This window comes from Mobula birostris, chromosome 3, assembly GCF_030028105.1.
Source record: "Mobula birostris isolate sMobBir1 chromosome 3, sMobBir1.hap1, whole genome shotgun sequence".
Classification (NCBI taxonomy): domain Eukaryota; kingdom Metazoa; phylum Chordata; class Chondrichthyes; order Myliobatiformes; family Myliobatidae; genus Mobula; species Mobula birostris.
This window is the reverse complement of record NC_092372.1, coordinates 101,204,562-101,230,344: the sequence shown is the minus strand read 5'-3', so window position 1 is coordinate 101,230,344 and position 25,783 is coordinate 101,204,562. Positions and strand designations below refer to the sequence as shown.

The 25,783-nt window shown below is 41.1% G+C and overlaps 1 long non-coding RNA gene across 1 annotated transcript in view; it reads right to left on the bottom strand.

Moving 5' to 3' along the window:
- Positions 1–7,565: 7,565 nt before the first annotated feature.
- The window catches only part of LOC140195199 (uncharacterized), a 72,280-nt gene continuing 54,062 nt past the window's right edge, over positions 7,566–25,783 (bottom strand). Inside the window, exons 4-5 of the long non-coding RNA XR_011885385.1 lie at positions 19,277–19,480; positions 7,566–10,421 (exon numbers count right to left, since the gene is read on the bottom strand). This is a non-coding gene — a long non-coding RNA (uncharacterized lncRNA). The remainder of the gene's footprint in view (positions 10,422–19,276; positions 19,481–25,783) is intronic.

Sequence of the window (25,783 nt, the reverse complement as noted above, 5' to 3'; positions counted from 1 at the left end):
ATAACCACGGAGTCAACCTGCACAGCAGCTTTGAGTGTCTTATGGACTTGGACCCCACACTACCTCTGATCATCCACACTGCCAAGAATCTTACCATTGATGCTATATTCTGCCATCATATTTGACCTACCAAAATGAACCATCTCACACTTATCTGGGTTGAATTCCATCTGCCACTTCTCAGCCCAGTTTTGCATCCTATCAATGTCCCGCTGTACCTCTGACAGCCCTCGACACTATCCACAACAGCTCCAACCTTTGTGTCATCAGCAAACTTACTAACCCATCCCTCCACTTCCTCATCCAGGTCATTTATAAAAATAACAGAGAGTAGGTGTCCCAGAACAGATTCCTGAGGCACACCGCTGGTCACCAACTTCCATGCAGAATATGAACTATCGACAACCACTCTTTGCCTTCTGTGGGCAAGCCAGTTCTGGATCCACAAAACAATGTCCCCTTGGATCCCATACCTCCTTACTTTCTCAATAAGCCTTGCATGGGGTACCTTGTCAAATGCCTTGCTGAAATCCATGTACACTACATCTACTTCTCTACCTTCGTCAATGAGTTTAGTCACATCCTCAAAAATTCAATCAGGCTCATAAGGCACAACCTGCCTTTGAGAAAGCCATGCTGACTATTCCTAATCATATTATGCCTCTCCAAACGTTCATAAATCCTGCCTCTCAGGATCATCTCCATCAACTTAACAACCACTGAAGTAAGACTTGCTGGTCTATAATTTCCTGGGCTATCTCTGCTCCCTTTCTTGAATAGGGGAACAACATCCGCAACCCTCCAATCCTCCGGAACCTCTCCCATCCCCACTCTCAAAATGGAGTCACGTCCCCTCTCTCAAAATGGAGTCATATCCCCACTCTCAAAATGGAGTCATATCAGTGAGAAGCAGCATGCAAAGCAGAAAAAGAGCCAAGAAACAAGCCAATTTTTTTAATGATTCAGGAAGCTTTATATTTGAAAGCCTGAACATCATCTTTACTGTATTATTTTTAAACATTAAACATTAAATAATCATTTTTCCTCATGATCTGATAAAATTTATAAAACCAACCTAAATTTTAAACGGACAATTTTAAAGTAAGTTTGTTGCAAGTAAGACTTTGTTCTTTCTGTAGCTAGGTGCATGGTGAGTCTTTCTCAACAACTCTTTCTTTTTCTTCCAGAAAATCAGTGGAGAATAGACTACCTATGGGAAGGGCAAACCATCCCTAAAACAACGTTTACATTCAACGTAATAATTGGTTGGGCCACTGAAGAAGAACACTTCTGAAGGATAAAACTGATATTGTACAATTTAGAAAGTTCAAGCTCTCATATATGATGGAGCAAACCCTTGCTATGCAGTCTCCTACTGGTATCAAGATGTCATAGACAGAGTAAGTTGGGGAAGTGTTTGTGAGAGAAGAGCTTGGAAGAGAGATCACATGAAGAGGCAAAGATTGCCAGTTGTTGTCAGGCCAGTACATGAAGGCACTTCTCAATCTCCAGCCAGCTAATAGGCCTGACAGGACTCCACCCCTTACGGCCAGCCCCCAATGGTGGAATTCCTTGCTGAGTGATGCACCTAGGATGTACTCGGATGGCACCCAAGACATCTCCTCCAGCAACCAGTCAACCAGGTTGAATCCATCAACCAGCAAAATGTATATACGAGGCCATCTTTACCATCCTAGGTTCTGGAAGTACAGTCACAGGTGGGTTGAGTGGTCAGCTGGCGATGAGCTTGAGGAAGGACGTGTGCAAGATTGGTGTGATCCTGGTAGGTGGTGGCAGCTGGAGACAGTAAGTGACTGGATTGATACAATGGCTGATCTTGGAGAGACCATTGAACCAGAGTGATAGCTTGCAGGAGTCAGTGCGTAGGGGCAGATGTCGAGTGGACAGTCAGACATATTCTCCAGGCCGGAGTAGTCTGGCTGGGCGCTGATAGCGGTTGGCCTGGTGGCAGTAGGCTATGTTGATGACTAGAATAGCCCTCCATGCTCTGTTTTTACATGAACTTAATTTGCTTTTATACTCTACACTTCTATTTATGATCCTAGGATCCTATAACTTCACTAAATACTTTCACTTTTAAACACTTACCCACACATACAACAGATCTCCAAACTATTGGCATGAGCTCTCTATCTTCTGGTAAATTGTTCCCCTCCCCTTTCTGGCTCCCCTCTTACCCCTTCTCTTCACCTCACCTGCCTATTATATCCCTCTGGTGTCCCTCCTCTTTCCCATTCTCCATAGTCCAGTCTCCTTTCCTATAATATTCCTTCTTCTTTGGCCCTTTATCTCTTCCACCCATCACCTCAGAGCTTCTCACTTCAAACTTTCTCCCTCACTCACCCATCTTCCCCCTTACTTGGTTTCACCTATCACCTGCCAGCTTGTACTCTTTCCACTCCCCCTTCCTGATTTCTTCCCACTTCCTCTCCAGTCCTGATGAATGGTCTCAGCTTGAAACATTGACTCTTTATTCCTTTCCATCTCTGCTGTGTGACCTGTTGCGTACCTCAAGCACTTCGTGTGACTTCCCCTTAAGAACTTAGTTTTCTTTGCTTTTATTGTTAATACTAATATTGCTAAGTGCCCATCCCCCACATGAGTCATCTGTTGTCGGCCCCCAACCAACACATATTCCACTCTCCCCTCCTACCCCTCCTCACAGTCCCACACCCTGCTCTCATGACTATACGCCTTCTCCACCATGGTGGGCTTCACAGCTGAACAGGTGAGAAGACAGCTGAAACGTCTCAACCCAAGCAAGGCTGCAGGACCGGATGGTGTCAGTACCAGGGTGCTCAAAGCCTGTGACCCTCAGCTATGTGGATTATTCGCCATGTATTCAACCTGAGCCTGAGGCTCCGAAGGGTTCCTGTGCTGTGGAAGATGTCCTGCCTCGTCCCTGTGCCGAAGACGCCGCGCCCCAGCGGCCTCAATGATGACAGACCGGTGGCATTGACCTCCCACATCATGAAGACCCTGGAGAGACTGGTTCTGGAGCCGCTCCGGCCTATAGTCAGGCCACACTTAGATCCCCTCCAGTTTGCCTACCAGCTCCGACTAGGAGTTGAGGATGTCATCATCTACCTGCTGAACCGTGTCTACGCCCACCTGGACAAGCCAGCGAGCACTGTGAGAGTCATGCTTTTTGACTTCTCCAGTGCGTTCAACACCATCCGCCCTGCTCTGCTGCGGGAGAAGCTGACAGCGATGCAGGTGGATGCTTTCCTGGTGTCATGGATTCTTGATTACCTGACTGGCAGACCACAGTACGTGTGCTTGCAACACTGTGTGTCCGACAGAGTGATCAGCAGCACTGGGGCTCCACAGGGGACTGTCTTGTCTCCCTTTCTCTTCACCATTTACACCTCGGACTTCAACTACCGCACAGAGTCTTGTCATCTTCAGAAGTTTTCTGATGACTCTGCCATAGTTGGATGCATCAGCAAGGGAGATGAGGCCGAGTACAGGGCTACGGTAGGAAACTTTGTCACATGGTGTGAGCAGAATTATCTGCAGCTTAATGTGAAAAAGACTAAGGAGCTGGTGGTAGACCTGAGGAGAGCTAAGGTACCGGTGATCCCTGTTTCCATCCAGGGGGTCAGTGTGGACATGGTAGAGGATTACAAATACCTGGGGATACGAATTGACAATAAACTGGACTGGTCAAAGAACACTGAGGCTGTCTACGAGAAGGGTCAGAGCCATCTCTATTTCTTGAGGAGAATGACGTCCTCTAACATCTGCCGGACGATACTGAGGATGTCCTACGAGTTCGTGGTGGCCAGTGCTATCATGTTTGCTGTTGTGTGCTGGAGCAGCAGACTGAGGGTAGCAGACACCAACAGAATCAACAAACTCATTCGTAAGGCCAGTGATGTTGTGGGGATGGAACTGGACTCTCTGACGGTGGTGTCTGAAAAGAGGATGCTGTCCAAGTTGCATGCCATCTTGGACAATGTCTCCCATCCACTACATAATGTACTGGTTGGGCACAGGAGTACATTCAGCCAGAGACTCATGCCACCGAGATGCAACACAAAGCATCATAGGAAGTCATTCCTGCCTGTGGCCATCAAACTTTACAACTCCTCCCTTGGAGGGTCAGACACCCTGAGCCAATAGGCTGGTCCTGGCATAATTTATATATTACTATTTAACTATTTATGGTTTTATTACTATTTATTATTTATGGAGCAACTGTAATGAAAATCCAATTTCCCCTGGGATCAATAAAGTATGACTATGACTATGACTATAGATCAGTAAAAGTTGTATGAACTATCTTAACCATTAAATTACTGAAATCACTTGCTTCTGAAAATTGACTGATTGTGCCCTTATTTCCATATCATTGCTTAATTCATCTTACTGTGGATTGTATGTAGAGAAATCATACCTAGAGTGTTATGCAAATAGTGTTTTACTATATTGTTAAAGCATTTGTTATACTCTGCCTCTAAAATTCATGTTGGCCTTTATTTGCAAGGATGTTGCAATATAGCGACAATGAAGTCTTGTCAATACAGAATGTTCTGTTTTGCAGAGACTGCACTCAGAGTACTGTGACTTTTTTATCTCAGGATAAACAGTCTTGTCTTATTTGGAATAATAAGATTACATTCACTGGAGTTTAGAAGAGTAATGGGCATATCAGGAAACACTGGAAGAGTTTGCAGGATAAATATTGAATCGTTTTCCATGGCTACAGAGACCAGATCGAGCAGAGCAAGTTTTAGGATTAGGCATCAGATGTTTAACACTGAGGATTTTTTCACCGTTGTTCTCTACCATTGAGAACTGTTGGAGCTGAATCATTAGTCTGTCCTAGGCGGAGATAAAATGCTTTACAATGTAGTGGCATAAAGGGAGATGGGTATCTGGCAGGTAGAAATGGAGTCAAATAGAAACGAGGTAGGAAATCACCCATGACCCTATCGAACACTGCAGGAAGCTCCTACTTACACACACCGGCAGATTCAACACGGAGGAATGTGAGGCAAAATATTTTTAGGTCACTGTCTCCTTTATTTGAATCAGCAGCAAAATTTTGGTCCTGCATTGTGGCTACAACTGCATAGGTTTCCTGTGACTGGTGTCTGCACTGTCTCACTTAATGACTAACTCTTTCAAGGCATGGCTGGAATGCTGATGTCTGAAAGAAGGAAAGAAGAGATGTAGGAATGAGAGTTTCAAAGAATGAAAGCTGAGGACTTCAAGTTCCTAGAGGAACACAATGTGTACAATGGGGAAGACTTGGCAGAAAGTGCTGGCTGAAATGCCAGTTTATTTGTTTCTAGCATGCAAACAAGAACTCCAGATTTGTCAATTGCAAGCGGTCATAAACATCTTCAACATAATCCCACCCCCCCCACCCCGCAATCTTAACAGGAGCACCATTGAGACCGTCCTGACAGGTTGCTTCTCCATCTGATATGGGAGCAACCGAGAATCAGACCAGAAGTCCTCACAAAGGACTGTGAGAACATCTGAGAGAATCATAGGGGTCTCCTTCCCATCCATCGGGGGCATTTATCAGGAGCGTTGCATACGCAGGGCCATTACTATTAGTAAGAATCCCACCCATCCATCCAGCAGCCTCTTTGACTTTCTACCAGCAGACAGGAGACTGTGATGCATAAAAACAAGAATGGTCAGGATGAGAAAGTTTCCTCCCCCAGCCCAATAGTCTTCTGAACTCCTGGCCGCATCGTATTCAAAATGTCACTTGTTAATCTGTTCTGTACCTTCCAATATTTAATATTAATGCAATATTTAATATTTAATATTATTATGTGCTATGTGTGTATGTGTACTAATGTGCTTTATACCCTGGTTCAAAGAAACACTGCCTCATTTCTATATACATTATTATGTTATATATGTATATAGTTAAATGACAATAAACTTGAATTGACTTGAAATTATTTCATAAAAATACAAGAAATAAAAAAATTCTCCTCAGTTATTTGGACATAGGAATGCAATTTTGAAATGCCCTTAGAAGATAAGGGCTGTATGACCTGATCCATCTTTCCTCACCCCCTCTGCTTATCTGACTCTCTCCTCCCTCTCCTGTCATTGTGGCAAGGCCCTCAAAGAGTCCATGTTTCTTGCCCTTAAAGATTGTGAAGGCTCCAACAAAAAATTTTGTACGCATCAAAGGTTGAAAGGTCAAATTTAATGTCAGAGAAATGTATACAATATACAGTCGGCCCTCCGTATCCATGGGGGCTTGGTTCCAGGACACCCCGCAGACACTAAATTCTGCGGATGCTCAAGTCCCGGGTATAAAATGGTGTAGTGTTTGCATATAACCTACACACATCCTCCCATATAATTTAAATCATCTCTAGATTACTTATAATGCCTAATGCAATGTAAATCTATGTAAATAGTTGTTATACTGTATTATTTAGGGAATAATGACAAGAAAAAAAGTTCTGTACGTGTTCAGTACAGACGCATCCATTGTAGCTCTCCTGGGAACGCTGATGCTGCCTCGGCACCAGCCGATGCCGGTTCTCCCGTGATCTTTAAGTTCTTGAGGCTGTAGTGCTTTACACAGCTAGCCAGCCAACCATTACTAGCCTTAAACTCCTTCCTCTCGCTCACAACACAAGTAGCGAAGGAGCGAGACATGAGGCAAACAATGCTCAAACAATGAGTAATACTTTTAATCATCTCTGGATTACAGTACTTATAATACCTAATACTGTGGAAGTGCTATGTAAATAGTTGGTACACTGTATTGTTTAGGGAATAAGGACACTTTGGAGGAGGATCAATAAAATACTAATATCAGGATCTGTGCTCAGACAATGAGTGCCGGGCTTTTTATTGATCCCAATCCACAGTTGGTTGAATCCGCGGATGCGGAGGGCTGACTGTACATCCTGAAATGTTTTTTCTTCGCAAACATCCACGAAAACAGAAAAGTGCCCCAAAGAACGAGCTACAATTAAACATGAGAACACCAAAGTCCCCCTCCCGCATGTAAGCGTTGGTGAGCAACAATCACCCCTCCCTCCCCCAGCAAAAAAAAGCGCACCCGCTACCAAACACAAGCATGAGCTGAGCGATAGCAAAGACACTGACGAAAGTTACCCCAAAGGCTTCATATTTCATCCGCATTCGACAGCCCACAGGTTCTCTCTCCCTGGCAAATTTAAACTTCTTCACCATCTGCACAATTACAGTTTGGTAACCATAGGACCTGAAAAAAACATCAAGGGCCCTGCGTATGAAAGAGCATAAGTGATTCCTCTCTGCTGCCAAATGTTGGTCTTCATATCAATGCTGAATGCCATGTGTTTGCTTCATTGACTCAAGTTTAGTGTTGGCATCATTTGCAGTGCACAAATACTCACATCATCCTTTGACTGATGATTATACTCATGACATGTGCTATCTTGGGGTTGCCAGATGTCACAAGTTGCCCTACAATTGTGCACTTGCGGTTAGTGCTAGAAATTGGAGGCATTTCTTTGCCTGGAGGCCAGAGGAAAATAACAAGAAAGAGACCGATTTCTTTATGCTCATTTTAATTTGAACCATTTACCTTACACCAAATGATAGAGTTTCACAAGTACAGAATATTCTAGAAGAAAACCTAGACCAATAAAATGACATATTTAAAACTTGGGTGTGGACAGTATGTGAATCATGGGTAGAACATTGTGTTACTGAACACGTTACTTTTTAAAGCGATTCCTACTGAGTGAATAAAATCATTTAAAACATCCCCGGAGTCTCAGTTTTCTAGCTCTTAGAATGAATTCAGAGATTTGAAATTCAACTTTGTTATTTTAACTTGTAGGTTTAGATGAAAATCTCTTTCTAACTATTAAATGATGCAGCAAATTACAGGTGGGTCAATAAAATTTCTTCTGAACAAACATGCAACAAATTTACACTGTGGAATTTATTATCATTCCTACTCTCTGGTTTCGCATCGTTATACATAAAAGTTCAAAAACGGTGACTTCACAAACTGAGTCTTAATCTAAACAAATGACCAACTTCAATTAATTTTTAAATCAAATGGTCAACCTCCTTGTGTCTTGTATCCTGACAAGTACAAATTAATAATTCTATAAAACTTAATAGATAATAAAAATGTGTCACAATATGAAGCCAACGTTCTTTCTTACCATTACATTTTATGCGACAGATAACATCCTCGCTGTGTTCAATTATAAGCAAGTGGTAAAACATGTTAGAATCGAATAAAAATGATCAGGAATGTAACTTTAATTATACACAGTTCCATGTATGCACATATTACTTTAAGGAACCAACAATTTACTTATTAAAACCGTAGCATGTACTGCAGATCCATGGGGAACTCAGCACACCCCCACAGCCACACTTCTCTGGCCAGGAGCAAGGAAGTCATTACAGCATGTACTGGAAGATTTAATAGGTATCATAATTTATCATGTAAACTGAAAAGTGTTTCTTAATTAAGCGCACACATTAATGAATTTTTTAATTTGATCCCTGTTAAGTACCTTGCTATGCAAATTGCAATATTCTGCACATTAGTTATCTACTATTGCCCTTGGCTATTTACAACCCCATACAAGAGAAATTTCAAGGTAAGATTCCTTCAACCCTTTCCACCCCACAGCCTCATTCAGTTCAGGTTTGTTCAGTCTATCCAGAGCAGACTTAAAATGCTTAACAGACTTCTTATTACATTTTCTTCAAGATTCAAAGTGCCATATTTAAGAATAGGCAAATAATTCTATAGTTGTAATGTAGTTATGCTTCTTGAAAGAAAGATTTGTATTTGGCAAAGCAATTTTCATATCCCTTTCATTTACTAAAGTGCAAAGTGCTGTACAGCAAATGAAATACCTGGGAAGTGTAGCAGAGTGGGAAGTGCACCAGCAATCTTTTGCACGGTAACATTCCATGAACACAAAGTAATGGTAAAAAAACAAGAAACACTGACTCAGCAGGTCAAGTTGCCAGAACTGTTGTGCATCTCCTGCATTTTTGTTTACAGACATGTGAATCCGGAGCAGGCTACTCAGCTCTTTGATTCTGGTCGGCCATTTAATAAGATCCTGGCTGATCTGATCGTAACCTCATCATGATCAACTTGCAGTAAGCTCTTTCATCTCTTTACTTACCAAATGTTGATCTATCTTTGCCTTAAACATATTCAAACACTCTTCTTCCACTACCCTTTAGGGAAAATGGTTCAGGGCACTTTATGGCCTGCCTTACTTACTTTTGACAGTGACTGAGCTCTAGATTCTCCCACCAAAGGAAACACCCACCCTTGCAAAACCCCTCATCATCTTACTTGCCTCAAATAATTCCCCTGTTACTCTTCCAAACACCAGTTTATACAACCCTAGCCTGTCCAAGCTCAGCTCATTCTAAGTATTAGTCCAAATTATTAATATCCTTCCTTACACAAGGAAAACAATACTGCAAATAGTACTTACTCCAAATACGGTTCCACCAATGTCTTTTATGATTCTGATTGTGATTTATTTATCACATATACATCAAAACATACAACGAAATGCATTGTTTGTGTTAACAACCAATACAATCTCGGGATGTGCAGGAGACAGTCCACAAGTGTCAACACACATTCCAATATAGTGTGCCCACAATACTCAGCAGAACACAGAACACAACAAACAACAGAATAACGACAGAAAAACAAACCCCTTCCCTCTGTCCATCCTCCACACATGAACAGTCCAGATTCCAGACTTCAGCCATGCCTCCAGGCTTCAGCCATTGGGCAAATTCCATTCTTCTGATTGAGTCTGAGGCTCCAATCTTCGGTATCGATGATGAGACCCCAAACACCAGATGAGCTCCAGGCTCGAACTCTAGGCATATGGACTGATCAGCCTTCTTGCCACCTGCTCACACAGAGGCTTCATTGCTGGCCTTCCAACATGAGTGGAGACCTGGACTACAGATGTACTTCATTGCAGGTCTTTGAATGTGGAGCAGAGGATGTCCTTTGTCCTAACATCAAACACAGAATGCAGAACATGGAATGGAGGCCTGACCTCTAACTCCTTCACATCTCTGTCCCTAAACACTAATCTGATTTCTAATTTCCCCACTTCACTATCCCTAAACCCAAAACCGACCCTAACTCTTTTATCTGTCCCCTAAACCATCCTAATTAGCTTAGAAATCAACTGAGGCTGGTTAAACATATGATCGAAAACATAATGTCATTATTGTTGTATTCAACAGGGACAGTCTGTTAGGTTTTCTGATTACTTGCCCTTTTGCAGGTTGTGTTCTATTGGGTTCATCTATCCATTCGGTGAATTTGGAATATTTTGTGGTGACAACGTTGGTGAGGGTAAGTTAACTGATGGTTGAGGTCTCACAAGTATTTGAAGGGCAGGGATCTGAAATATTTAGAACACACTTATTATATATTTATAATTGATTCTGTAAATCCACCCATTATCTTTTTACAGGACTAAAGTTGCCAAACCATTGATTACATCCTTCTCATGATATAGTCATCTTCAACTGACTTCTGTATTGATCCTAGATCCAGCTATTTTAGGAGAACTTTGGAATTCTATTAAGGAACACCTTCAGAAAAGATAAGAGGATGTGGTTATTGCTGAGAAATTATAGAAGGATGTTCAATAGTATGAGACTTGGTGCTTACAGGTGAAAAGTACTTTGTTAGAAGGTATCACCATTTCCTCCTATTACTGCAGTTACTTCCAGCATTGAATGCAATGTCAGAGCACTGTGTCCACTTCTGTTAGCTTATCAATGGAAACATCTCAAACGATGAATCAGATTGCTAAGTCACTTTGGCACTTGCAGCAGAATCAGACTCAGGTTAATATCACCAGCAAATGTCATGAAATTAGCTTTATTTATTTAGCAATACAACATGGAATCGGCTCCTCAAGCCATGCCTCCCCAGAAACCCCACAACTCCAATTACCCCTAACCTGATCACAGAACAATTTTCGATGACCACTTAATCTACCTGGTACATCTTTGGACCATGGAAGGAAACTGGAGAACCTGGGGAAAACACACTCATTCCATGGGGAGGATGTAGAAAGACCAAAATTGAACTCCAAATTTCGGAACACCTTGAGTTGCAATAGCTCACGCTAACCATGGCACCCTTGCAGCAGTAGTACATTGCAATACATAATAATACAAAAAGAGAGAAAGAAAAAAATAGTGGGGTAGTGTACAGTAGTTCATTGTCCATTCAGAAATCTAATGGCAGAGGGGAAGAAGCTGTTCCTGAAATGTTGAGTGTGTGTCTTCAGGCTCCTGAACTTCTTCTTTGATGGTAGCAATGAGAAGAGGTCATGTCCTGAGTGATGGGGTCCTTAATGATGGATGCCACCTTTTTGAGGCATCGCCTTTGGAAGATGTCCTTGAAGCTGGGGAAGCTAGTGCCTGTGATGGAGATGGCTGAGTTTACAACTTTCTACAGCTTTTTCTAATCCTGTGCAGTGGTCCCTCAACATGTTGGACAGAGATGAGATCTTCAGAGATGTTTATGCTCAAGAGCTTGATGCTGCTCACCCTTTCCGCTGCTGACCCCTCGATTAGGACTGGCGTGTGTTCCCTTGGCTTCCCCTTCCTCAAGTCTACAACCAATTCCTTGGTCTTACCTAAGCTGAGTGCAAGATTTTTGTTACAACACAACTCAACCAACTGATCTGTCTCACTCCTGTATGCTTACTCATCACCGTTTGAAATTCTGCAAAGGGTAGTTGTTTCATCAGCAAATTTATAGGTGGAGTTTGAGCTTGGCCTCGTCACACAGTCATGGCTATAGAGACAGTAGAGCATTGTGCTTAGCACTCATTTTTGTGCTGTGCCAGTGTGGATTGCCAGTGAGGAGGAGATGTCATTTCTGATCCACACTGACTGTGGTCTCCTCGTGAAGGTCAAGGGTTCAGTTGTAGAGGGAGGTGCAGAGGGCCAGGTTTTAGAGCTTATTGATTAGAGCTTAGGGTATGATTGTGTTGTACACTGAGCTGTAATCAATAAACAGCAGCCTGACGTAGGTATTGCTATTGTCCAACTGATCCAAAGACAAGTGGAGAGCCAATGAGATTGCACCTGCTGTAGACCTATTGTGGTGATTGGCAAATTGCAGTGGGTCCACGTCCTTGCTTAGGCTGGAGTTGATTCTGGCCGTGACCAACCTCTCAAAGCACTTCATCCCAGTAGATGTGATTGCAAATGGGCTAATATTCACTAAGGCAGCTCATCGTGCTTTTCCTGGGCACCTGCATGATTGTCGCTCTTTTGAATCATATGTGGATGGCTATTTTTCTAGCAAAGCACTAAGTTGCAGTGCTGAAGGCACTACCTACTGCTTTGTCTCTAGGAGCGTGGCTAGTCTGATGTCTTCTTTTCTCTCAACTTATACTCCCTCTGAGTATAGGGAGTAAAAGTAACAGAAGAGTCAACCAAGTGTAAGTGTGCTGAAAAAAATTGCCCAAATTTGAATTCCAGTCATTCTGGCAGTAACACTTCCACTGGTAAAAATTAATTCACGTTTCCTTCCTTACACTTTATCTTAAATTAATAAAAAATTCAAACTCTATAACAATTATGTCAATTGCATAGTTAGATTTAGTCACATCCAAGCAAGAGATTTAGGTGTGTGGTGCAAACTGTATCTACACTATTATCATACAGTGTTATTTACAAACTGGGAATAACAATTTTACATAACCGATGTCAGCAGAAATTAAAATGCCAATCCTTCTAGCAATCTGAGCAATTTTAAATCTCTGGTTGAAATCAAAGTGGTCTGACTTGGAACAATAGTAAATTATATACTGTTATATTATTGAATTTTCAATTCATTTGTTGTAATTTTTTTTTAAATTACCAATCACCTGCCTCTCATGAAACGGCTGAGTCCTCCCATTTTTAAGCATAATGCAACAACACAGAACCCATGTTATCCATTTCAAAATAATTCATGAAAAATGCAAGTTTGTTTTCAGATTTCTTTACATTATTGCTAGTTCATGCAAATTCATCTTCATTTTGATTATGTGCTTCTAATTATATGATTAAATAGTTCAAAGTCCAATGTTCAAAGTAATTTTATTTTCAAAGTACATATATGTCCCCATATTCAACCTCAAGATTCATCTTCTTGGGGGCATTCACAGTAAATCCAAGAAACACAGTAGAATCAATGAAAGACCACACCCAACAGGGCAGACAAACAACTAATTTGCAAAAAGCAACGAACTATGCAAATAGAAAAGAAAAAAATAATGAAAATAGATAATTAAGCAATAAATATCAAGTACATGAGATGAAGAGTCCCTGAAAGTGAATCCATAGGTTCTGGGAACAGTTCAGTGATGGGGCACCTGAAGGTGAGTGAAGTTGTCCCACTGGTTCAAGAGCCGGATGGTCGAGGGGTAATAACTGTTCCTGAACCTGATGGTGTGAGTCCTTAGGCTCCCATACCTTCTTCCTGATGACTTAGCACCCTACTCTACTTGCCTTACACTTATGACTCAGTGATTAAGCACAGCTCCAAAGCCATTTTCAAGTTTGCTGAGGACACCACTGTTGTTGGTCGAATCAAATGTGGTGATGAATCAGCATATAGGAGAGGAATTGAAAAACTGGCTGAGTGGTGCCACAACAACAATCTCTTGCTCAATGTCAGTAAGACCAAGGAGCGAGATGTCCATGAGCCAGCCCTCATCGGAGAATCGGAGGTGGAGAGGGTCGACAACTTCAAACTTCTCATTGTTATCACTTCGGAGGACCTGTCCTGGGCCTAACACTTAAGTGCAAAGAAAGCACGGCAGCACCTCTACTTCCTTAGGAGTTTGTGAAGATTCGGCATGACATCTAAAACTTGACAAACTTCTTTAGATGTGTAGTGGAGAGTATATTGACTGGCTGCATCATAGACTAATATAGAAACCCTTGAACAGAAAACCATGCAAAAAGTAGTGAATACAGCCACGACCATCATAGGTAAAGCTCTCCCCACAATTGGGCACATCTATTCAGAGCGTTGTCACAGGAAAGCGGCATCCTTCGTCAGGCAGGACATGCTCGCTTCTCGCTGTTAACATCAAGAAGAAGGTACAGCAGACTCAGGACTCACACCACCAGGTTCAGGAACAGTTACTACCTCTCAACCATCAGGCTCTTTAACCACAGGGAAAAACTTCACTCAACTTCACTTACCCCATCATTGAATTGTTCCCACAGCCAATTGACTTCCTTTCAAGGAATTTTCATCTCATGTTCTTGATATTTATTGCTTATTTATTTATTTATTTATTTATTTATTATTTCTTTCTTTTAGTATTCACACATTTTGTTGTCTTTTTCACACTGATTGAATGCACAGTTGGTGTGGCCATTCATTGATTCTATTATAGTGATTATTCTATAATAGATTTATTGAGTATTTTTCTTGTTATCTTCTTCTTGGGTCCTTAGTGCCCAGCAGAGCACAGGCTATTGATAACCTCTTGTCTCCATCATCCTCTGTTTTGAGCCATTTTTTCGAGGGTGGACCAAGAGTGTCCTCATGGTCTTACTTCGGCCTCGACGTCTTTCCTCCATCTGTTCTTTGGACATCCCTTTTACCTCTCTCCTTGGAGATTCCATTTTATTGCCCTCCTGATGACATTGTTGGTTGGCTTCCTCAAAGTGTGGCCAATCCACCTCCATTTCCGTTTGCATACATGTATCTCTATGGATTTCCAGTTGGTATGTCTCACAGTGTCTGGTTGGTGACTTTGTCAATTCATCCGATGTTTAGGATCCTTCTCAGGCACTGGTTGATGAAAGCCTGCAGTTTTTGTAGGATCTTCTTTGTTGCTGTCCAGATTTTAGTGCCCTGTACGAGCCATATGGCTCTATTTTAACATTTGAGTTGAAGATTCTGATTTTGTTTTTCTTTGATATGACTCTGGTTGTCCACATTATTGAGTATGTCCACTAGAAATTGAATCTCAGGGCTGTGTATGATGACATACTGTATATGGATAATAAATTTACTTCGGTCTTCAGTAGCTTGCTCTCTTTTGACAAGACTGCATGTTCTATAAACTTGAGTGTGAAAATACCAGGTTAGTGGGATTCAGCAAATTGCCATTGCTGTGGGCTTGGGTTTGGTTGATTTCATCTTCGGGTTTTGAAAGAGTTGCCTACTGTTACTACATTGGTTGTAATTTCCCAAAACTTCCGAGAGGAAGATACATTTCAACTGAAATACAACCAACAGAAAGTGAAAGAGAAGACAGGAAACAACCAGGAGGTTAGCTTAGCATCCATCAAAGGGAAAAACATTAGAAGCCATTATTGATGTCACTATAGGAGAGCATAAAATATGATCTTTAGAGAAAGGCAAAATGGCTCTGTGAAAGTGAAATCATAATTCATGAACTTGTTGAAGTTTCTTGAATGTAGAACTAACAAATGCATCATATTAGATGTTAGGTAGAGATGGGATTGTTGCAATTTTTCAAGGAATCTTAGAGCATATCTTCAAAATTTATTAGTTCTATAAGGTATTTTCCTATAACAACTTACTGAGTTCCAATGAAAATTTTGAAAAGGTATAACATAATGTTATTTTTAAATATGAAAGACAGTTAGTTCTTTCAGCTGAAGATATAAAGATTAGTTCATCATCCACATATCATCACTGTTTTGGGCAGAAGTTCCCACTTGCTTCAAAAAGGCAACAATTATACCAGTGCCTTAGAAGAATAATGTGGGCTGCCTTAATGACTACCGGCCAGTAGTACTCACATTGACAGTGATGAAATGTTTTGAGAGATTGGTTATGACTAGACTGAACTCTTGCCTCAGCAAGGAACTGGACCCATTGCAATTTACCTATCACCATTATAGGTCAACGGCAGATACCATCTCAATGGCTCTCCATGCGGCTTTAGACTATCTAGACAACACAAACACCTATGTCAGGATGCTGTTCAGTGACTAGAGCTCAGCATTTAATACCATCATTCCCAAAATCCTGATTAAGAAGTTGCAGAACCTGGGCCTCTGTACCTCCGTCTGTAATTGGACCCTTGACTTCATAACTGGAAGACCACAGTCTGTGCGGATTGGTGATAACATAATCCTTCTCACTGACGGTCAACACTGGCGCACCTCAGGGGTGTGTGCTCAGTCCACTGTTCTACTCTCTGTATACACATGACTGTGTGGCTAGGCATAGCTCAAATACCATCTACAGATTTGCTGACGATACAACCATTGTTGGTAGAATCTCAGGTGGTGATGAGAGGGCGTATGGGAGTGAAATATGCTAACTAGTGGAATAGTGCCACAGCAACAACCTGGCACTCAACGTCAGTAAGACGAAAGAGCTGATTGTGGACTTCAGGAAGGGTGAGATGAAGGAACACATACCAATCCTCATAGAGGGATCAGAAGTAGAGAGAGTGAGCAGCTTCAAGATCTTGAGTGTCAAGATCTCTGAGGATCTGACCTGGTCCCAAAATATCGATGTAGTTATAAAGAAGGCAAGACAGCGGCTTGAAGAGATTTGGCATGTCAACAAATACACTCAAAAACTTCTATAGTTGTACTGTGGAGAGCATTCTGACAGGCTGCATCACTGTCTGGTATGGAGGGGCTACTGCACAGGACTGAAAGAAGCTGCAGAAGGTTGTAAATATAGTCAGCTCCATCTTGGGCACTAGCCTAAAAAGTACCCAGGACATCTTGAAGGAGTTGTGTCTCAGAAAGGCAGCGTCCATTATTAAGGACCTCCAGCACCCAAGGCATGCCCTTTTCTCACTGTTCCCATCAGGTAGGAGGTACAGAAGCCTGAAGGCACACACTCAGCGATTCAGGAACAGCTTCTTCCCCTCTGCCATCTAATTCCTAAATGGACATTGAAGCTTTGGACACTACCTTACTTTTTTAATATACAGAATTTCTGTTTTTGTACATTTTTAAAATCTATTCAATATATGTTTGACAGGGTCCTGAATTACCCCTGTGAACTGTGCTTTTGAAGAGAGAGAGAGAAAGTTGTTCAACACCAGACACCTTGTTATTAAGAGAGAGAGAGAGAGAGACGAAGACTGCTTGGAGATGGTGTTGTGGTTTCTCTGCAGCATGTTTACACTTTGCAAGGACACTGGCAGCTTCCAAGTTCTTACAGAGAGAGAAGGGAGGAGCTGCTTGATGGACAGCTGGTGTTCAGCACGGTGAGATAAATAGACGGTCAGCTGTTAGACCTACAGACACATGGTTTTGGACACTGAATGAGCTTTGCTGTGCCCCCAGAAAAGGTGGGGATTGATCAGGTGGATCGACCAGTTGCTCTCACAGTGTGAAAAAGTTGTGACTGGTGGGGAGTTAATTGTGTGTCCAACCCTAGCCTGGGTTGATAATTCCACCGCAGAAGAACGGTCCCCTTTGTTGTAGTCACAGTTGGTGACTTCTAAAGGATTTTGGAGAACAACAGGAAGATCAATGGCATCAGCTCACCTGAAGACTCAAATCTCTCCCTCTCTCTCTCTCCATCACTACTGAACTCAATACCATGAACTGAACTGAACTTTACTCATCATTGTAAGACTATCTATTTACCCCTAGACTTGAAGAAGCTTGGTTTTCATATACTTCCACACTTATTTATATGTAATCATTGCTAACCTGTTTGATATATATTCACATTTATATTACTGTATTGCATAGTTACTAATAAATACCATTAGTTAATAGCAATACCAGACTCCAAAGTGTTTTCTATTTCTGCTGGTTCTTTAACCCATCACGGGGTACCTGACGTACGTAATTGATTGACTTGTTTATTTATTATTATGTTTTATTTTATTTTATTATTATTATTTTTTCTCTTTCTGCTAGATTATGTATTGCGTTGAACTGCTGCTGCTAAGTTAACAAGTTTCACTTCACATGCCAGTGATAATAAACCTGATTCTGATTCTGATTAACCTACCTCTAGTCACCAGTAATATAGACCTCACACAGGATAAAATAAAACCGTTAGTATAAACCTTATTTGGAGATATTCCCTTTCAACCCCGGAAGACAATAAAGCATGTCTCAGGTAATAGGTTCACTTGTCGCACTCATCCATTTACCTGCCTCAACCTATCATATCCATTCCTTTCATGAGCTTAAACTACTCACTTCTCCATACTTTGACAAAATGCAGAACCACATACACACCACCAATCACAGCAGTAAGTTTTACAGGCATCTAATCCAATTCAGTATTTGTTTTACTTTGTCTTAATGGCCTCTAGTTCTATGGTGTAACTGCTGTGAGACAGCTGTCGGTCCTCTCCTTTCCAGTGTTTATTTGTAACCTGGGCAAGACAAGCTTTCTCAAAGGTAGTCACACCTTCTCGAACATGTCTTCACTAGCTGGCCCTGTTCCAAGCTACTGGTGAGGCAATCTGCTGAATACAAGCTCGGCACAGTGGATTCTCTGTTGAATCTTGACATCTATGTATCCCCTCTGAGTTACAAAGGGAAGAAAAGTATTCCAGGTTTTCCAGTTCCTCACTGCCAATTCAGATCTTCCATGCTGGGTCTACTGATTGACCAGGAATATGCTAATGGAGAATGATTACTTTATTGGTGTTCAGTGTTATCCCTCGGGTGTTGTAACCTTCAGAGAGACAGTTGAATTCTCTTTCTAGGTCTGCCTTTGAGTGTACAATATAGTGTAATTATCTCCAGACTAGAATTCAATTATTGTTGTATTTGTTAACATAGCATAGTAATGGAGGTGAGAGAGGCTGAAGAGGTTTGCTATCGGTCCAGTATTGAATGCTAACACTCTGTTGTGGGTGGTCTTTGTTTCTACCTGCTGAAGAAATGAAGATGGGGGTGGATGCCAGCATATAAGCTTGTTTTACACCAGTTTGGATAGCAAAAGACTCAGGTGCTAATGAAAGCAGTAATCTGGTCATGTTTGAAACTTACTATGGGACAGCCAAATTTGACATGAATTTCTGCAGAGCCTCACATATGAAAGAGTAAAAGGCTTTGACTGGGTAATAAAAAGGACCAAATATTTTCCTAGATACTTTTCTTAGCTATTAAAATATGCATTGTGAAGTCACTGTTTACTCTGGGTGAACTTATTCTACAAGAGGGAACAGAACACAATGATTGAGAGGAAGGCAATGTCTCTATAGTTGTTACAGTCAACCTATCTCCTTTTCTAAAACTGTTGACAATGTCAAAGTCGTACCAGTCAGTGGGGGATTTCTTCAGTGTGACAGAATTTACGAAGCAGCAAATGCAGCTTGTTCGTTATGTTTCTTCCTCCACTTCCCATATTTCAGCTGGCGTACCTGATTCTTAATTTCTCACTGTCCTGCTATGTAGTCATGGTGGCGAAGCGCAGCCACACATCCATGCCGAATTTAAATGTGCTTAGCTCCAAATTTAATATCTGGGGAAGAGTCAAAGGACATGATTCAGTTTAAATAATACAATGGCTAAATATTTGACAAATACCCTTCAATGTATTAACATCATTGCAGTATCTTCACTCCATGTGAAAATCAAAGATCTACTCAAAAGCAACAGGAGACAAGAGATACCTATATCTCAAGAAAGAATTAAAATCAGCTTTATCATCAGTTAAATTTATTCCAAAGTAGGATTTGCTTTAAACTCATTTGTTCCATGCTTGCTCTCACTTTTGCAAATCCATCTTTTTTAAGTATTACATAAAATAAATGTGATAATTTAATAATAATGAAGATCTGATGGAAATTAATGAAGCTACTTATGTAAGAAGCTGAACTCACATTTTGCTAATGGTGAAAAATGAAGCCCATCTCAAGATTTACCTTTACTTTTAATTGATTTTCATCAGCCATTTAGATAATGGAGTTGCTCTCTGGTGGCACTGTGACAAAATGTGCCATCTGCTTTGCTGCTGAGTCATGCAGGCTGGAAAGGCCCACTTGTCCTTGGTCAGTTGTACAAAACTTGCAGAATTCAGTGCATTGGGTTATAGTTCCACTGAATTGAATTTCATACACTGACTACATTGTGCAGCTGGTGGTATATTGAGGATTTTGTGCAGGTGACTGAGAATGAATTTGACCTCTAGGTTCTGATTGGCTCAGTTAGCCAATCCAAACAGAGAAGACTGTTGATGTGGTGCTAGCAACATCATGTTTGTAAACTAGGGAGAAATCAGTCAGGGTTGCTGGTTCTAATCCTCTCCAGTTCCCTAAATGAAAAAGATTAAGCTACTCATTTATGGGTGTTAGATAAATTCAAGAATTTATCTAAATAAATAAATGAAACAAGTGCTTCACAGGGGTATCATGATACAATACTTCATATAATGCGTTCAAGTTAAAGGAGAATCCTGCTAAAGGTGGAGAGTTTCAGAAAGCCAAGGGTACAGCAGAACTTAAGTCCTAGACAGCTGAAGACATAATTTTAAACAATGAAGTGTAGGAAAGTAAGGAGACACAAAAGGCTAGAATTGGAGTAGCGCAGTGATTTTACAGGATAATAAGTCTGGAGGGAGGTTACAGAGATGAAGTGGAGAGACCATGGAGATATTTGACAGCAGTGGGGATTTTAAAACTGAGGCATTAGTGTAAGAAAAGTCAGTGTAAAGAGCTATAGGTAGTTCCCAGGACTGTGGTACCAATGAGTACTAAGTAACAGAGAAGCACTCACTTGCTAGGCACACTTCTGTGAATTCTCACAAAATGCTGGAGCAACTGGTGTCGGCCTGAAACATCAACTGTACTTTTCTTTTCCCATAGATGCTGCCTGGCCTGCTGAGTTCCTCCAGCATTTTGTGTGTGTTTCTTGGATTTCCAGCATCTCCAGATTTTCTCCTGTTTGCCTCTGTGAATTCTGATCATTTGAATTAATCTTGGTGAGAAATGAGCAAAAACCCTGGCCAGTGCTGTTTATCCAATTCTTTCTGGTACCTGGTTGATCTTCCAACTAAATCATGGAAGAAAATAGATCTCTATTAACACACATAAAAGATGCTGGTGAATGCAGCAGGCCAGACAGCATCTCTAGGAAGAGGTACAGTAGACGTTTCAGGCCGAGACCCTTCGTCGAACTCCTGAAACGTCGACTGTGCATCTTCCTAGAGATGCTGCCTGGCCTGCTGCGTTCACCAGCAACTTTTATGTGTGTTGCTTGAAATTCCAGCATCTGCAGATTTCCCCGTGTTTAGATCCCTATTAGTTAGGATAACTTATGAGGAATAACCTCTTGAAAAGGATTCTGTAGAGCTATACCACCCACTGGGTTATAGCCTTGATATGTTCAGAGAGCATGGAATTACGAAAACAGAGGTTCTAATATATCCTTTATTAATCTCCAAGAACTACTCCATTGGCTTTACTTGTTAAGCATCATGAATTGTCCAGCATTCACCGAGTAAACACCGAAAGGGTAATTTCACAAATCATGTGCCTGATCAGTTTGAAATTTACAAATGACAGCCTTCACTGGAATATTAGTTTACACTCTAGCCGATCTAGAACAGAAAACTTCCCAAATATTCTTGGCAGTTTAACATGATACCATTTCTCCCGATTCTATGTGAGTTAACATTTTACTTGTCGCCTGTTATGCCTTCAGTATTGTTAACTAATTCACACTGCAGAAGGCAGCTACTGTCACCAAGACTTTGCACCTTATGATTTGAAGAGATACTCATATAAATTCTGCAGGCAAAATAATCTGCTGTTGCACAAACAATTAATTCCTTTCTTGTAAACTTCCTTTACTGGATCATACATAAAATTCATGTCAGAATGCTCCATATCAAGTGACAGGTTTTGATAAAAACAGCGAAGGAGAAACTATATTTTTAGTTGATAGTGCTAAACTAGCTCAAGAAAAGCTAATCAGATAAGCCAATGAACCAATACTTTTTGAAATGTCTTTATAGAACCTGTGATAAAGTACCTGAAAAAAAATAAACAAGTTCTGCATCTCGACAAAATTTAAATCCAGCCTTTATGTGAATTTCCCAAGTGACAGCTACAAGTTTGTTTCAGTCACTGAATACCAACACAATAATTTTCACATTTTTAAATATAATTCATGGAAGCAAAGGAACCTCCTTGTGTCGACGATCAGTCAGATGAAACTGAATGGATGAGCTAAACCAATTTATGGAGAGGGAAACAGAACTAACGTTTCAAACTAATGATTGTTTATCAGAATCCTGACAATACATGAAGCACAGGATTATAGGTGAAAATTGCGAAATTGTCTAGTCTTGGTTTGGCTATTTAACGCAATTTCACCTCTTAAGAGATAAGATGGATAATCCATTCACATGACTGGATAAACTATCACTCATTTAATTAACTTTTCTAATTAAAAGCAAGAGTTCTCTCTACTACCAAGAGTACTACAGGAATGTGCTAGCGATACATTGGCCCTGACCAGCTGTGAATCAAAATAATGTCATGCCAAAATACACTATGTCATTAAAAGAGGCACAGTGCCAGTACATTAGACATCAAGTATTCCAATAAACGTACCAGAGATGATAACATACAGCTGATTATATAAAAGGCTTTGTGTGCACCTGCATATACACGATTGGCTTCACCCAATTAACCAAGGTTAGATCATTTACATATATTGCATACCCCAGGCAAATCTCTCATGACAATCAATTATACTCCCTACAGCTGCAATTTTTAAAATTAAAAACTTCCTTCAGCCATTCAGCAATGCTTCAGCAGGATTTGAGATTCAAGTGTCAATTTCCTTTTGCTCCTTAGCACAGTTAGGCATCGTGCTGGAATTTTAACAGTGAGCCCAATGTCAGGATACTAGGATGAGAGTCATGGGCAGCGAGAACAGAAATGTAGAGGCAAGGGAGAAAATCAGCCCTTTCTCATCTTCTAGATAAGATATTTTTATTATTCCTTTATTCTTTCCATCTCTACCATGCCTTTTGATATGGGTCTTGGCTGCGGCTCCCACTGTGAGTTCTATTATAGGTTGAGGAACAGCACTTTATCATTCAGTTAGGTCTCTACTGCCTTCTGGCCTCAGAAATTCCAGGCTATTCCCACTGCAGCTATCTTTCCAGATGCAGCTTCTGGTAATGATTTTGCTGACATTATTTCCAAATCCTTCAGCCCCTGCTTTTCTTTTTCAGTTGTCCCATTAGAAAACTCTTTTACTTTGTCTATTATCTTTTTTTTAAACTCACTTCCTCTCTTCCATTCAGTTTTACACTTTCCCTTCCATTCCATTTTTCTCTCTCTGCATTTGCTTAAAAACTGTGCAGTTTCGCAGTTTTGATAAAAATCAATGACCTGAGAAATTAAAAATGTTTCTCTATAGTCTCAGATACCATCAGGACCTGCTGGAATCTAATTCCCAGCACCTGAAACATTAGTAACAACACATACAAAATCCTGGAGGAACTCAGAACGTCGGGCAGCATCTATGGAAATGAATAGCCAGTCAATTCTTTGGGCCAAGACCCTTCTTCAGGACTGAGAAGGGAGGGGGAAGATGCTGGAATAAAAAGGTGGAAGGAGGGAAGGAGGATAGCTAGAAGGTGACAGGTGAAGCCAGGGGGGTGGGTAAGGTAAACGTCTGGAGAAGAAGGAATCTGATAGGAGAGGAGAGTGGAATATCAGTATCATTGCAACCTTGTTTGGAGGAGGAGAGATCATGGTGCAAGTACATAGAGCTTAGCCAATACCTGTTCTGGCCATCCACATTCTGACAGTGATAGAGTGAAGAATAAAATTGTGGAAGTTGCGACAAGGCAGGTCTTAAAGAATGTCCATGCAAAAATAGATTGCAGATAGAGTGCAGAGAGCCCAGGCCAAACAAAAAGGTCTTTGAAGAGCATAGCATCTCTTTGCACCAATGAAGAAGAAGAGGGACACAAACTAGACTGGGCGCCAGTGAAAGTCATGGCACAAGCGAACACGCGACATGCAAGAGAATTCCTAGAAGTATGGATTTCTGCAAAGAATTCTGTAAATAAACAACTCAATCCAACAATTATTTTTACTTCAAAGAATCATCGGTTGTTAACTTGTAGTTTCTTTTGACTTTTAATACCTGCTTTGTGAGCGGTAACTGATCATGCAAATAAGGGATCTGAACCTACATATTTTACCAAATGGTCAATATCCATAGCTTCTGCATAAAAGTAACGTTTTTCTGTTCTGACTTCAAAATAGTGTGATGCATTGGGCCATGCTGATCTCCTTGTGCACAAGTAAAATAAAATATGCCTGAGCAATGACTGGGAATTTTCAGAGTCCAGTTTATCAGTGATGACAGAGTCAGAGCTCAACCATCACCATTGACAATAGCAGCGCACATATTTACACAACAATTGGATTGTGAGCAGGAGCAGGTTTACTATCGTTGATATATGTCATGAAATTTGTTGTTTTGTAGCAGCAGTACAGTACAATACATAATAATTATTATAAATTACAATCAGAATATATAAGTAGTGCAAAAAGGTAGTAAAAGGGTGAGGTAGTGTTCATGAGTTAATGGGCCACTCAGAGGGGGGGGAAGAAACTATTCCTGAAATGTTGAGTCAGTCTGCTATATTCCAATAATTTATCTCAGCTTCTCAACCAGAAATATTGTACTTGAGTGATGTTTGCGCAAAGTATCCTGAGACTTAAAGAGGTGGCATTCACTTCATGTACAGGTGGCCCCCGCTTTTCGAACATTCGCTTTACAAAACCTCACTGTTACAAAAGACCTACATTAGTTATCTGTTTTCGCTAACAGAAAGTGTTTTCATTGTTACAAAAAAAAACAACGCAAGGAAAAAGCAGCGTGCGAAAAACACAGCCGCTCCTCCCCCGGATTTGGAACTGCATTCTAGCCAGCATTGCTTAAACACATGCCTGCGAGCATCCGTTTGCAGGATGAGTTCTAAGGTATCAGAAAAGCCTAAAAGAGCTTGTAAGGGTGTTACACTTAGCGTAAAACTAGACATAATTAAGCGTTTTGATCGTGGTGAACGAAGTAAGGACAAAGTGAGTTTGGCTTGTGGAAGTTGACGAAGATGATGTTGAAGAGGTTTTGGCATCCCATTACCAAGAACTGATAGATGAAGAGATGATGCAATTGGAAGAGGAAATGATAATGATCGAAACCGAAAGCAGTAGTGAACGGACCAAAAGTGAAGTCGTCCAGGAACTGAACGTAAAGCAACTGCGTGAGATTTTCGCTGCAATGATAAAGTACGACTATAATTTTGAAAGTGTACGTCGGTTTAGGGCATATTTGCAAGATGGTTTGAGTGCTTACAAAGAACTGTATGACAGAAAAATGCATGAGGCTAAGCAGTCAAGCAAGCTTCCACATCAGCCACAGCAGGCGTCGAACCTCGACCTTTGACATCGAGGCATAGAAGAAGATGACCTGCCTCCCTGATGGAAACAGACAATGATGAGTGCCCCTGGGCCACGGACCGATACATTGCTGCGGAGAATGCAGCGGTATCCGGGTCGCAGAGAATGCAGCGGTAGCACAACTTTAAGAAAAAAGCCGAAATAAACAAGCTAATTAATTAGGTGCCGCCCGGCATGTAAGTGTCAGCCTAGATCAAAGCCGATTTGCATCGCCTCTGATCTGGGCCGAAATTTACGTGCCAGGCGGCACCTAATTAATTAGCTTGTTTATTTCGGCTTTTTTCTTAAAGATGTGCTGGGTGCGTCACGGCTACCGCTGCACCACTGCATTCTTC